The sequence below is a fragment of the Pezoporus wallicus genome, unplaced genomic scaffold (assembly GCF_028554395.1).
Source record: "Pezoporus wallicus isolate ANWC-B61680 ecotype Strahan unplaced genomic scaffold, APGP_CSIRO_Pwel_v1 contig_3324, whole genome shotgun sequence".
NCBI classification, from domain to species: domain Eukaryota; kingdom Metazoa; phylum Chordata; class Aves; order Psittaciformes; family Psittacidae; genus Pezoporus; species Pezoporus wallicus.
Window position 1 is genome coordinate 167580 of NW_026643042.1, and position 12744 is coordinate 180323.

The following is a 12744-nucleotide window of genomic DNA, read 5'->3' on the forward strand; positions in this document are numbered from 1 at the left end:
TCTTCTGGGGAATGACAAGTAATAGTGATTGTTACTGATGGACCGCAGATTGGTAATTAGGTATGGGGACATATGTGTCCATCCACACATATGTCGCCATGTAGGACATATGAGAAGGCTGTTATACTCAAGTTATTCCCTACTGTAAGTAGCCAGGGAAAAATATGAACGTGTTGTACAATATGTGATCAGGCGAAAGCTGCTAAACATAAACAGTCATGTTTTTATTAGCTTTTTGATCAGCATGCAATGCTGAAAGTGTGGGTAAGGTGGAGATCAAAATTTATCATATTTTAATTGAATTCAGTTATGCTTTTCAAATGGTGCCTCTATCCCAGTGGGAATGATCCATGGCAAGATAATGTTACTTAATAGTTTTATTTCTAAAATGCACCTTCTTTTTTCTATGCATGCAGTGCTTTACAGCTCAATAAAAACCATTGTGAAACAGACACTAAAACATTACCCCAAAAATCATTTCACTTTCCGCCTTAAATGTAGCCATTAAAGTAATAAAAGGAGGTCTACTACACAGGGAAAAAAATAAAAACCAGAAAAGTTTATATGTGGGGATAACAGATCGTTCTAATCATGTTGAAGTTTCTATCAGTTGCAGTTTCACTGTCTTGAAATTGTACTAGATAGACTCAGATCCAATATCCCCCACTGAAATAAGGCTGGTTGCTTGAAGAGGCGGATATTTTCTGAATGTATTACTTTGGAAGAATGAAGACAAGGTTATAACTACGAAAGGCAATTAACTGTTTATACTTTGACAGCTGTTAATGTTCAAAAAATTTTTGGAAGTTGATCAGTAGCGCCAGTCTTTCGCAAGTAAAGAGCTGTGGTCAATGGCTCAATGTCCGGCTGGAGACCAGTAATGAGTGGCACCCCTCAGGGATCGGTGTTGGGACCAGTCTTGTTCAACATCTTCATCGCTGACATGGACAGTGGGATTGAGTGCGCCCTCAGCAAGTTTGCCGATGACACCAAGCTGTGTGGTTCGGTTGATACGCTGGAGGGAAGGAATGCCATCCAGAGGGACCTTGACACGCTTGTGAGGTGGGCTGATGCCAACCTCATGAAGTTTAACCATGACAAGTGCAAGGTCCTACACCTGGGTGGGAGCAATCCCAGGCACAGCTGCAGGTTGGGCAGAGAAGAGATTCAGAGCAGCCCTGCGGAGAAGGACTTGGGGGTGTTGGTCGATGAGAAAATGAACATGAGCCGGCTTCAGTGTGCGCTCACAGCCCAGAAAGCCAACTGTATCCTGGGCTGCATCAAAAGGAGCGTGACCAGCAGGTTGAAGGAGGTGATCTTGCCTCTCTACTCTGCTCTTGTGAGACCTCACCTGGAGTATTGTGTACAGTTCTGGTGTCCTCAACATAAAAATTGATTGCCCCTACCCAGGTGTAGGACCTTGCAATTTACTTTGTTGAACTTAATGACTCATTTGTATTCAGAATCTAAACTTTTCTGAAAACAGGTTAGCTCTAGGTTATTTGTTGAACTTATTCTAGAATAATATCTCAATAGATAATGTGTAGTTGTATCTTATTGCCTTAATATATTTGTCATCTTAACATTTTCATGGAGGTGTCTTATCTCACGTACAGTGTTAATAAGACAAGTTTTGAAAGTTTTATGAAGATTCTTTTCAAAGCTGATACTTGCTTCCTATATATCCACAGACTTATCAGAGACTGGCTGGTACTTGATTAGGTTGTCTTCCTTATTTTACATAGCTGTGTGTATTGTCATATACACCCCAATCTGATCTGAAACTCATGTCTAAAATGTTATTTTCAAGGTTTCTAAAAGCATTGTGCAAAACCTGTGTTTCCTGTAAGGCTGAGATGAGGAAAACAGAGTTTTCATAATGCCTCTGTGATTCAAAGAATTATTTCTTGAGATCATAGTACATGATGTCTTCTCATACAAATATTCTCAGATGTGATTACAAATGAGTTTGACAAATATTTTTAACCTCTAGATGTTGCTTCCTTTGTGTCCTGCATTCTCCATTTTTATTCATTTCCTAACAGCATTATAGCAGGTTTTTCACCATAGCAGGCAGCTTTTGGGGTAATACTGTAGAATGTATTTTCAGCTCTAAAAGACTTCAGTTGCAATTATTCTCCTCAGAAAGATCATTCTGTACATAGATGTGTGTGTATATGTACATGCATACACATACACATATGTATACCCATACAGAGACAATCAATGTTCTTAATTACACTCTATGATCCTCTGCATTTGGTCAGACTAGAGAGGGAACCAGCTTGTACACAAGAACTACCTGTTTAGAAGAAATGCTCCTCAAGAATTAACGATTCCTTCATGACTGGTCTGAAATATAGTTTTAGACTACATCCAGAAAATTTGTATGTTCAGCTTTCTCTTACAGAAAGAGGTATTGACAGACAAATTTTGTCACACTGTGAAAGAGGCACTCAAAAAGAAAGCTTAGAAATTGTGTCCTGCAATCACTATTTTTACAGGTATAAATAATGGATTACGTTAAAATGACTAGCACTATGGCAGTATATCTGCACATCAAATAGTGTTCTTTTAGCTGATGGTAGAACTCACTCCCTACAGAAACCTGTTTTCTATAAATTATGTACCAATTTGCAATGCAAAGAACACCAAAGTATTTTATTGTATTTTGATATCTAGTGGCTTGTGACAGATGTATTTTTTTTAAACCTGCACATTGCTATCATTAAGCTGCCTAAAGACTCGCTTTCAACTGAAGCTTCTACAGTGCTGCAAAAGAAGAAAACGACTCAAAAAATTAATGTTTTGCCAGTCACAGTGTGTAGTGGTGCAGGATTCACAAGATAGTATTGTGAAATCTTGAGTAAGAAAAAGTAACTTCATCCTAAAATTCTTTTGCCTAAAACTTGACGCTAAAATTTCTTGTATGAGAACTCACCAAAAAATCATAATGAAAACTCATTGAGAAATGAAGAGTCAAACTGAGGTGTTGAACAGAGCCATGATTACCTTAAGTTTAGCAAATTTTTAAGTTTGGCAACTGTTAAACTTTCAGGGAAGACACCTGAAATAGAAAAACAGAGTAGTAGAATCTCAGCATTACAGAATCAAACATATGCTTACTAAACACAAAAATAAATGTTAACGTGACAAATACATCTTGGCGTTAGTCTTGTGTGTAACTTGGGATAGCTAGTATCAGACAAGATGATGTTAGGAAGCTATTTCTTATAGGTTAATGGCCATGTGGTTAAATTGCTCAGTTCACTTTTACATTAGTAAGAATATTTTAAAGAATTTGCTATCCATAGGTCCAGAACAACCATGTGGTACTCCCGCTAAATAATGCCTTGAGCCAAGCTCAAGCTAGAGTAATGAATCCACTGAAGGATCACTTTGGTCCCAGAAGTCCTAAGAGCTGCTTGGAGTGGTACCTTGTTTGAATGTTTCAAAACTAAGAATGCTTTCCTACTATAAAAAATCTTCACATGTAACCCTAAATTTGCGTTCTCCCCTTCACAGATGGCATTCTTCCATTAGCTTCCACAGTCACCCTGACATCTCTTGTGCTCATGTCTTTTTTTCATACTTCTCCATATATCATCTCTTTCATTACAGAAATGCATCTGCTAAAGGAATTCAAATCAAGCGCTCCTAAACATTAAAGGTATTTGAAAGCCAAACCCGAATCTGCATCTGAATTTCACAGTCTTTAAAGAGAATAGAAACAAAATGCATGGGTGACACGTTAGCCTAGTAACAGGATTAGCAAATTCCTAGTTGAACTCCAAAATAACAGTAGTTCTAACCACCGTCAGGTTTAGAAATACGAAGCTGGATGTGAATTATGCTTTATTAATTTCTACTGACATGTGAATTAAACTTAGGAAAGTGTTTTCTGCTTACATCTTATTTAGTTACTGTCCCAACTAAATTTAGCTTTCCTAAAACAATCTAAGAATTTAAATGAGTTTCCTGCCCATGAACATTTGTAATTTTTTTACTACTCATTTCTTTTTGATAGCACATTGTTTTATTCTTTCAGTCAAAAAAAAAAAGAGAAGAAAAACCTGCCACAAAAGTGAATTTTTTTTATTGCATTTCATTTTAAGTCATCTTTTTAAAGATCTGTCATTTATACAATGACAAGAAAACTTTCTAAATTGGAACTAATTTATGAATCCCTTCTTTTTGGCATAATGTCACTTTGCAAGTTAAAATGATAATGACTGGAAAAAATCAAATATGTTTATCTAAAAAAAGAAAAGGGTTTTAAGAGTTTGCTCTCATTAGAAATCTTTGCAAACTGTACACAGCAAGTGTTATAGATTCTTTGAGTGAAAAAAATCTTTTAGGTTAAAAAAAAAGCTGTAGCTGAGAAAGGTGAAGTTTGAAGAGAGCTCAGAATTGCTTTGTCTAACAGTTCCAGGTGGGTGAAATATCTGTTTTTCACTTATGTGATTGTTAGCAACAAAATTAATTTTCATTTTAAGCCGACCCTTCAGAGTACTCCATATACGTAAGTAGATTCCTCCTACTCACCTTCCATTCATGTGCAGTCCTTTGACTGCACAAATATTCACAAAACAGTGTGGTACCTCATGCTTTTTCCAATGAGAGGTTACAGCAGTGAGATGCACAGCTGAGTCTTTGCAACCAGTGAAGTAATTATGTGTTATTTTTTAATAACTTCTCCCTTGTAACAGAATGCTTTAGGAATATGCTTACAGTGGAATGTTAGTACACTGGAAAACTTTCTGACCTCTGTCTTTTCATTACAAGGATTTTGATGGTAAGGAAACAACTAAGCTGCAGCAAATGAAGTAGAATTAATACCATTATGCTCACAATATGCCCATTGCCCTGGGGGAGTGCTGTCAACTGATCTAATAATACCAGAATCGCATCCTCACACCAATGTAAAATGCATCCATATGTTTCTTATCAAGACCACTGGTGGCACAAGTCCTTGATCCAGGCAAGTAATAGTCTTTAAAGCTGTACAGAAGAAAAGTTTCATTTGGTGCTGTTGCTGTGCCCTGTACTACTGCTTCCTCTTACACTTATGAATTTCTTGTTACTACCAGTAATGTTGGCATTTTACCATCTGTTCTTTCTTCCAAGATGTCAGTTTTTATTTTTATCCCTTTTTAATCTTTTGTGATGTGCTCTTCACCAATGAAGTGCTTAAAAGCAGTATGAGGAAGGTATATATAAAAAGGAAGAAAAGTTTCCACCACTCATTTCCTTTCACTGCAAGTATTTTTAAAGCAAGCACTTTAAAATAATTATGATAGAATTTTGAAAGCACTACAAAAATTTCATATCAGATTTTTTAATGCTTTCTCTAGGCACAGTGGATTCAGTACAGATTTCAGATTGCAAGTGAATAGGGAAACAATTCTTACCAAAAATAGTTGTCAAAAAAGAGAGATTCACACTGAAAAAAAAATCCTTCTAATATATGATGCATAAGCATAAAAAAAATAAAAACAAAAGTATAAACATGAATAAGATTAAAAAATATTCAGACAACATTGTTTCCTGTTTAAATCACTCTGAGGATTGATTTTCTCTTTTGGGACTATGAATAAAGTTTCTACCCAGGGTTTTCCTTTAACACCACTTACAGCTGATCATTGTGTCACTGAAAGAGATCTCACAGTTGAGTAGTGATCTCTGAAAGTTTTTATTCCGTCTTATTCTCAGAAGCTTCCACTGTCCTGCCCAGATTGTGCTACTTTTATTGACTAAACAGAATGCTGAAGAACCAGTTGCTTCAGACATGCTGGGAGGAAAAAAAAAAATAAAATTAGTAGCTTATTGACAATATAACCCAGTATATTGTCATTAACAGACATATAACAAATAATATAACAAATAAGTATGCTTTGTCATTTCGTCTCTAGAAGAATTGGGGATTTTTTATCCTTTATATGCAAAATTTCTGAGGCAGTTCCACTGTGACATGGGACAAAAACATCCTTTACATGCAGTACTCATTCTGATACTACTGAAGCATGCAATTCAGTATCAATCTCTATTTTATATTCAGTGTCTTGAAAGTATAAATAAGAAGACTACAATTAGATAACGTGTATGAGCTTTTATACAAAGCTTCAAATCACTAATGAAATATAAAAAGTAAACATGAGAGCAGGTGCTGCAGCTGGCTGGCATAGAAAAAGAAGTTTCATTTCTGTCATATTTGAAGCACAAGAATATGGGAGTGTCTATGATCAACAATATATTAAAAGCCTTTCAAAGAAAATAAATGATCCCAAGCTATCTGGATGCTATCCAAATTTCTTTGGAAGTGCTGTAATATGAGGATAATTGAAAGCCAAACTCTAGATAAAGTTTTAATGTTAATCTTTATTCTGAGATTAGAAATCTCTCCTATCACTGTATATTAACTGTCACATTTTTAGGGTCATGTACTTGACTTCTGTGTTTTATGTCAATTTTCTTTATTTCAAAGATAATTTAAGAAATGTTGAGATACATTGAGCTACATTCTGCTAGGAATCCATACTGTTTGTGCAACATATTCAGGAAACTTTTCATGAAGCAAAGAGACTGTAAGATAAAATTATACAAAAAATTCCTGAAATAGATTGTCAGTTTATCCACATCTGTAAATATAAGTAAAGATGTCCTTTAAATTATGTATTTAAAAGTCATTTGCATATGGTGGTTGGACAACACTGATCTTTTCTATGAAATCCAGCAAAACCACAATTTATCCCTCCTCTAGCCAAGACAAATTTTTATTAATCTTTTCTATGAAATTTTAAAAACTGTATTAAGCTATTTAACAACATGACTCTGAAAATTCATTTTCAGCTTCACTTTGAGAACTGAATCCTGTTTTCTCTCCTTTCTGTCTCTCTCCGTATAGAGAGAGCTGGAACATTATATAAAAGACAGTACAAAGACTGTGCTATTGTTACAAGCATTCCATTTGTAGAGTCATGACAGCATGCAAGAAGAATTAGTTCATGGTTGTGTCTCCTTCCTCACTCATAAGAGGGAAATGTAGTAGAAAAGTCATGACACTGCTCTAGAAATATTATCATGGTGTATGTTTTCTGGTTTTCAAGGAGGTGGAGGAAGAATAATAGAGATCTAGAGTCTTGAATAGTTCCTTCTTGCTACAAGAATTATATTTATTATGTTTCCTTTGTAGGAAGTCTAGTATCTGACTACAAGTGATCGCAGAAAAAGGCTTTACCTGTAGACATACCTGGATATTGCTTGCTATATATTTTGAGTGACAATAATGTCAGGGTGGAATTGCACTTATGTGTTTAAGAAAATAATTTTGACCAACTTTTTTTCTTTACATACATGAATATAGTTTTTATCTAAACCTTCAAAATTCTTCACTGTTGTGAACAGTACTTTATTTTGGATGCTGTGTGTCTGTCAGGCAAGTTAAAAATAGCAATTTTGGAATGTTCAGACCCCAAATTGTACTGTTGCCATTGCATTGGGATATTGCCGTATTGTAGTATTGCAGTATTGACTTCTTCACTGTTTTTACCTCTTTCTTCTGTTTGAGCTACCTATTTATCTTGACAAATCTGAGCATAGACACCAAGGGGAGAGGCTCTGGTTATTATTTTAATGCGAATTCTTCAGATTTAGCATGAGTACAAGTTCTTTCTGCAGTGAAAGCATATGTGCCTACTTTGGTTAAATGCTGTTTTGAATGGATTTCCAAAGGAAGCTCCATCAGAGTCATAGCTTGTAGGATGCAATTATAATTCCGGTGGAATTTCCAGTGGAAACAACCAGCTGGTTACAGGTTAAAGAGCCTCAGTCAAGCTGCCAAACCCTGACACTTAACAGCAGAAATTTTTTAAATTCTTTTTCTTCTTTTCTTTTTTGCTTTTAAAGAGATGTAACTTAGCAAAAGTCCATCATAGACTGGAAGGCCTGTGCAGACAAAAGGTAGTTAGTAAATGGAATTATGTGCAGAAAGGCTTTAATCCCTGCAGCCCTTATATAAGAACATCTGCTTGAATTACATGCCATACATAAATTGTGTGTGTTCTTGTTTTTGTCACAGATCCTTCCCCTCCACCCTCTGATCCCCTCATCTTATATGATACAAGACAAAAAAAAACCAAAACAGCTAATTAGTACTTCCAGCCCCCCCACTAGTGAAACTTGATATGTTTACTAGAAAAATAATTACGACATTCCATTCATAAATCTTTAGCAATGTCAGCATTATACTGATGGAATTATGATGTCCCAGTACAAATTGTCTGACCTGCTTTATGTTCCCCAGCACATAATTAAGGTGGCGGTGTGTTAAAGGAAGTAATTTTGTTCAAAGCTTTGGCACCAGCCGTGCAATGTCTTTTGCTCGTATTACTAACAGTTACCAGTCAATGTAAGGAACTGCATCATGTTTGATTCTGAGATGAGACATATCCTTGTAGCTCTGAGCACAAGGCTTTGAGCAACACATGCAAAATTAAAAATAATGCTCTGTGCAGTGATTCTGTCAGGATTTGGGTCTTACTCTCTTGAGGATTTGAGTGAGCAAATAAATTAATGAATGAAGACAAGAAAAGCTTAAAACCAGCAAACTTTAGTTTTTTTTTCACAGATATTTTGAAACAGCTTGTTTCCTCTTTGTAATCTTTGAACTCTCTTGCCCTGTTCTTTGAAAATAGAAGTTTTAAGAGTGTCTCTTTGTTAGCAAATTTATTTTATTATCAGAGTGCATCTTCTGAAAATTTATTCTCGAAGATCAGAGTAGCGTGAATTTATGGAGACAATACCAGTGCTGGTATAAGATCCTGATCCCACAGACAAATCAAACTGTGTGCCTCGCTGAAGTTCCTGAGTAATCACATATGTTGAAAAACACAATGTTTCTTTACAGTTCAGGCACACAAATGCCTTCCTCGCCATTTGCAGTCATGAGGTCTCCGAACCTGTAGACTGTAAGTTGGGTCTGAGTTTTTGTAGACTTAGAATCATAGAATAGTTAGAGTCAGAAAAAAACTGAAGATCATCTAGTTCCAACCCTCCTGCCATAGGCAGGGGCACTTCTAGGTGCAATTCTCATTTCCAAAATTTTCTTGCATGTTAGATAATAGAATTCTGTTGAGCATAAAAAGTTGATAAAATACATAATTATTAACAAGGTGACTGTGATTAAATGTATTTTCCCTGTCCCTGTGAAGAACTCAGGCTTGGGCGGATGATAGGCAAATTGCTACTGTTAGTTTAATTTAGGAGTTAAAATAACTTAGTACCTTGAAGACTCTGAAATTGCCTCTTGATTTCACTGGGCCTTAGAACATACCATTAATGAAGACCTCTTTATTATTATTGTTGTTGTTATTATTATTATTCTGTAGAAAAAGGTCCTGCTTTATTTCCTTTGATAAGTGAAAAGCGGTGATGATGATAAATTGTAGAATCAGCAAAATAACTCTAGTTCAAAGGATTAATAATAGTAGCATTGAATAGGCTGATTATAAACTAAAGTAGTTTATTGCATAAATAAAAAGCCTTTTGGTTTAAAATTCTCATAGTTATACATAGTTTATGTCTTTAAACAGCTACAAATTCCGTTTCTGTTTATAAGTCAAAATTCCATCCACTCTAATTCCTCCTATAGTTAATACATGATACAATATTTACATTTGTTGAGCCGAATAAAGAGTCAGCTACATCTAGGAAGTATGTGCTCATATTTGAGCATGGCTGAAACTTTCCCATTAAAGTCAGCAAAACATTTAATCCAGGGTTAGCTTTAAGTTGTTTTTCCATCTAGTTGCATAGTCTGAATGTAAACACTTCCCTGCCATCATTTGTATAGAGTCTGACATTTTTTTGTATAGCAATCTTTTAAGATTTCAATAACACCTGTAAGATATATTTTGCCATTATTGGCTCTTCAGTGCATTCAAAACAGGTTGATAACCCAAAATATGCATTTTAAAGTAATTTCTCTGCTATGAGATGATAAATACTGCCTTTTCTTCTCTGTTCTCTGAATGAAAACACACTAAAAGGCTGTAGAGATTTCTTGAAACTTATATTGCTCTTCTCACCTGATCTCAATGATGCAGGATTTCATTTCAGCATTCCTTTCTGCTGTTAATTTGGACCTACAACTAAGGTTCCTAAAAAAACACACATAAAAAAAGTATAGAAATGAATTATTAAAAGTTTTTTATTTTAATCATCTGATACCAGTGTCAACCTGGTTTTTTGCTTGTTGCTTCTGAGGTGTAGGAAATGTGTCATTAGAGAGATTGTCTTGTAAGGACAAAATCAGCTGTTGCTCTTTCCTGTAAAACATTAATTGCTGAATAATTTCCATGTAAATAGATTAGCAATTATTAATTGCTTTGTAATGACTTGGCTGCTTATAGTCTGCAAATTAAAGGTGTATGTAAATATCTTGGATATAGTGAGAAATAGAAAGACACTGCTTAGTAATAAAAGCTGTCTTATTCAATTAGCAGAATGTTACATATCCTATTTCCTTCTAAATACCATGGAGTCTTCTAAACTTTCACAGGATTGGGGTTCACTAAGCAGTATGTTGCAATTCAAATTACAACAAGCCTTAAAATTACCATTTGAAATAAAATACGAGAAAAATTTTACTGAGTATAAGTACAGCTCTGGGTAAGCTATTTGAAAATCAAAGTTAAGGGAGAAAGAAAAAAAATCAGGGTAACATTTATTTCTGAACAAAGAAGTTTCAGAGTGGCTGAAACTATTTGACAAATAGTCTGAGTAGAAACAAAACTGACAAAAATTTTTCAACACAATGTTGAAGTGCTTCATTTTGAAAATGTCAAAATGAACTGTTTTGGTGTTTCAAAATGTTTTGGGTTTGTGCATTGCAATGGAAGCCAAAGAAATAAAAGGATGTGTCCTCTTGCCAAGTAAATGCTGTGAGATGCCTTGGCTCAAGCACATTGCAGTCTTCCTGCCTTTCAAGAGAGTGCCCTTACCCTTGCCCAAGACAATGTGGATTCTGATTCTTTATGATCCACTTTGCATGGCCAACTTGTACATCACTTAGCAGAGAGGGAATCAGTCTCACATCATAATGGTTCGAACATGTACTAGGAGGACAGAAAAGCATGAATTTCTGCCCATGCACTAAATTCAGCAGAGACCAAACTTTAACCAAGGACTCTGATGTCTCAGGGAACTGTATTACCCTCATGGCATCAGTACTTTAGGGTGAAATGTCTGTAGTCTACTCCTTTGTATGGAGTATTTAAATGTTATTTGTTGAATAGAACAGAATTCATCATAATCTATATTTGGAGTATCTTTGGGTGATAATTCTTGAGTATCTATTTATTTATTTTCATTTGTTTTTCTTACTTTGCCCAAATTAAACTTTCTTCCTGAGGAGATTTTTTTACGATTTATTTCACTTCTGAGTTTTTTCAACTAGTCATCTGACAAGAAAAAAAAAAAAAATATAAACCAAACCTGTATTTTCAGATTTCTTCTCCAGCTGATCAAATCTTTAAAATATTGATTTAACAAGATTCCATATTTGGACTGATGGGATTTGCAAGAATATGTCAAGGATCAGAATTTGTATCTATTAGGCTGTCCCAGTAAGTGTAAATCAGCATAGCTCCATTCACAGAATCATAAAATTGTTAGGGTTGGAAAGGACCTTAGGATTATCGTGTTCCAACCTCCCTGCCATGGACAGAGACACCTCACCCTAGACCATATTGCCCAATGTTCTGTCCAACCTGGCCTTGAACACTGACGACGATGGCGCATTTACCACTTCTTTGGCAGCTTGTTCCAGTGCCTCATGACCCTCACAGAAGAGAACTTCTTCCACATATCTAACCCGAACTTCCCCTGTTTAAGTTTAAAAGCATTACATCTTGTCCCTGATGAAAAGTCCCTCTCCAGCATCCTTGTAGGCCCCCTTCAGATACTGGAAGGCTGCTATGAGGTCTTCATGCAGCCTTCTCTCCTCCAGACTAAACAGCCCTAATTTTCTTAGACTGTCTTCATATAGGAGGTGCTCATGGCCCTCCTCTGGACCTGCTCCAACAACTCCATGTCCTTCTTAAGCTGAGGACAGCAGAATTGCACAAAGTACTCCAATGTCAGTAAGTTGTGCTGTTTTATACTAAGCAGGGTATTGACTCACTATATTTTGACTCATACTAGGAAAATTACAAATAGGTGTGCCAATGGATTTGTTTTTTCCCCACTAATCCCTTACCTGCTGTTAAGTACCTGTTTATCTAAATCACATAACTAGTTTCATTGACTCAACTGACATATTCATAAAATAATTAATGCTGAATTGTTTCTGGAAGACTGAGATTGTTAGTCTGGTATATTTTGAGAAATAATAACATCTGTGCTATGTATATTTATCTGTGTTTGCATATTCAAGTATATATTGTTAAAATCCATCATTTCTGTTCTTTTTTTCCCACCTCACAATTGAACAAGACAGGAAAACACAAACTTAGCTTGAAGAAATGTTATTAGTTTTCATTCAAACAGTATGAATATAGTAGTGTGGTAGCACACTATAGTACAAACTTGTCACTAGTAGTGACAAAAGTAGTATGAAACTTTCATGTCACTAGTTCCTGTGTATATAAGGAAACAGCTGGAAGATTCTTATTTAATATTTTTCAGAGTATTGCTGTCATCTACAACAACATAACGGAAGATAGTGAGTCAAAACTGTTGCAGATC